The sequence below is a fragment of the Poecilia reticulata genome, linkage group LG5 (assembly GCF_000633615.1).
Source record: "Poecilia reticulata strain Guanapo linkage group LG5, Guppy_female_1.0+MT, whole genome shotgun sequence".
In the NCBI taxonomy this organism is placed as follows: domain Eukaryota; kingdom Metazoa; phylum Chordata; class Actinopteri; order Cyprinodontiformes; family Poeciliidae; genus Poecilia; species Poecilia reticulata.
In genome coordinates, this window is record NC_024335.1 from 14879378 (window position 1) to 14882602 (window position 3225).

Below are 3225 nucleotides of genomic sequence, written 5' to 3' on the forward strand. Positions count from 1 at the left end.
GCTCTACTCTGAGTCCCTCCCAGATGACCGAGCTTCTCACCCTATCTCTAAGGGAGAGCCCAGCCCAGCGTATTTGTATCTTGTTTTTCAAAAAACCTATTTGTTACAATTAGGACAAATATAAAAAAAATGAAAATAAAAAAATTACGTAGTTCCAACGTAAAGTTGGAACTAAAGTTTACTAATAACTAATTCAAATGGAACAAAAAAGCTTTAGAAATTATCTGAGAAACTTTGAAGAGTCTAGTTTTGAAACATGTATCAAGGAGTACAAATAATTAAATTAATTAATACATAATGCCAAAATGATGAACAATTCCTTAAACACAAAAATCTATTCAGCAAATTTAGGTTTTAACGATGTATGAAAATGTACATCATAATGGCATCTAGTGAGCTATGCAAGCACATAATTATCGACAATAGTAAAACAGCAAATCAGAGCTTTTAGGTTTGCTTGGATACAGGTATAAACGTAACACAATTTTGGATTTAAATCGGCTCCATTATGATCTTAGCATCCCGTTTGCTAATCTCCCCTTTTTCTCCACACATTCTCTACCTACATCCTTAAAACCTCAGGCGTTCCTCCGTTTACTTTAGTAGGAAAATTTGGCCTATGTGTTTCTAATAAATCTTGAGGAGTTATGATGCCTTATCCAGGTGATTCATGAGCACGCTGACAGGTCAAATTGCTGGTGTTAATCTTTGGAACGACATGAATCGGCCCTGAGCCACCCGATTTGCCTGCAGGCATACAGGGATGAGAAGAGGGGGGGCGGAGCCAGAGCAGAAGCTGCAGGTTTAACCCTATCACCTGCTGTATGTATCCAACATGCTGCAGGGTAGAGGCACAAATAAACTGTGTGCATGATGATGTGTGTGGATTTCAAAAGTTTGGATTGGCTGAAAATGTGGGTGGGTAAAAGTCTGCATGGTATTTGCAGTTGCATGATCACAAAACCTAAATCAAATCACAATAATTCAGATCAAATTCATGAGAAAAGATCATTTCTGCAGATTTTTCATATAATTTCTGTAATGAATTTCCTTAATCACAGATGAGGATAAATCTGACGTTACGCATAATTATTAAACTGAAGGTATCAATGTGTCAGCCTGAACAACTAGAGAATGTGACTTCTRTACATTCACATAGTTGTTGCTGAACTATGTGAGAACGGGCAGGACAGTGCAACCCTCAAATGGAACTTTATCCCAACCCTATAAAATAATGTTGAAAACTTGAACAGATATTGATGGTTGTGGTCTGCATATCCTTTGTAAACTAAACTTTTTATCCATGGTATTTCTTGCATGACTTTTACTAAATACTTTTTAATAATAAACACAGTTTTTGTGTTCATAAAAGAAGCCCATTTGAAAAATKACATAATTTCATATTAGATTATGAAGAAGGTAATTATTGGAAACTTGCAGTGTCACACCCTAATTAACCCATTAACTCAAAACAAATGTTTCCAGAGCTTTTAAAGTCTTTCACTGTCTACAGTATCATGGGGAAGATTACTGTCTTAACAGATGTCCAGAAGACAATGATCGACACCCTTCACAAGGAGGGCAAGTCACAAAAGGTCATTGTTGAGGATGCTAGTTGTTCACAAAGTTCTGGATTTAAGCATTTTAACAGAAAATTGAGTGGAAAGAAAAAGCGTGGTACGAAAAGGTGCAYCCACTACAGGGAGAATTACAGCCTTGAGAGGATTTCCAAGCAAAATCTATTCCAGAAGAGCAAACACACACAGACAAATACTAGGCATTGGCTACAAATGTCACACTATCCATGTCAACCCCCCACCCTGAAGAACCGGCAAAATCAAAGACTTCTTAATTCACATGAGGAGAAAAGGAACTGGACTGCTACATAAGTGTTTTGAGACCCAATCCACCAGTTGGAGCCCTGTGTTACCACCTACATGCACTATGCCAATTTTGCAAACGTTGCACTGGGATATATGCGTCACAGGATTAAAAATCAGACAGAGCATGGATGGGTTGCATCAAGTGCATCAAGAGCACAGTTTTGAACACAAAATGTGAGAGATGCGATCATAGTGGTTTAGTATTGTGGTGGCAGCATACCTGTAGTTTATCCATGTGTGGCCTGTGCACATCTGTGTGGCATGGTCATCATAAAAGAGCAAGCATACTGGAAATATGTTAGCCTAACCATGCCCATAACGGGCAGGCACTGATTTCGGAAGTTTATTGTGACACTCTAGATGCCATGGTTACCACAAGAATAGCTTTTAGACACTATTCTAACTGCATCAAAAAGCATGTAACCAAGCAACTTACATTGTTGCTTGGTTACATGCAACAATGTCTTCTTTAAATTGTTTAATTTAAAGAAGAAATAGAACAAGGCAACAATATAATACTCCTAAGCTTCTTGAACATAAAGATAATTGCGTGTTGCACATCCTGTGGAATATGCACATAGCTGGCAAAAAAAAAAACATACCCTTAAATTAGCATGTTAGATGAATCCTAAAGTCTGAAGAAAGTTTCTAGTATTTTCAACTGTTTCAAAATGTATTCATGTGCCATCAATCAACATGAATTCCCCGCACACCATGAATTGTGATGAAGAGGAACCATTGAAAGCACACTCTACAGCAGGGGGTCTACAACTCCAGCCCCTGAAGGCTGTTGTTGTACAACTTTTAGATGTGTCTCTGCTTTAACACACCTGACTTAAATAATCAGGTAATTAGCAGACCTCTGGAGAACTTGACTGCATACTGAGGAGATAATTCAGCCATTGGATTCAGGTGGGTTMGACCTGTGACACATCTAAATGCTRCCAGGCCTCAAGGWCTAGAGTTGCAAACCCCTGTTCTACAAAAYGCCCTAACCTGCATCCTGATAGTGCAAGCTAAGGCAGTTTTTGAACCAGTGCATGAYATAGCCTAAGGGAGCTAAGCTCAGAACCAAAACTCACTTTGGATGTAAATTGTGGGGTGGCTTCCTCTGGAGTGCTGCCCTAAAACTCGCCCATCATATACTGCATTGCTATAAAAGTCAACATTCCTGTTCATTTTACAGCTTGAGGTTYAAGCTATAATATCTTGTGAGAAATTTTGGATGCAAATCCTGGTACGAAAAGGTACCATGATTTGCATGTGATCTGGCACTTCTAGCCAGATCACTGAACCTCATAAAAGGGTGAAGAGGTGCATAATCCACCAAATTATATTTCTG

At 38.6% G+C, this 3225-nt stretch overlaps 1 long non-coding RNA gene across 1 annotated transcript in view; it reads right to left on the reverse strand.

Moving 5' to 3' along the window:
• LOC103464858 (uncharacterized) overlaps positions 1-2216 on the reverse strand; it is an 8736-nt gene extending 6520 nt beyond the window's left edge. The window contains exon 1 of the long non-coding RNA XR_533719.1: positions 2104-2216. This is a non-coding gene — a long non-coding RNA (uncharacterized LOC103464858). The remainder of the gene's footprint in view (positions 1-2103) is intronic.
• Between the last annotated feature and the right edge of the window lie 1009 nt (positions 2217-3225).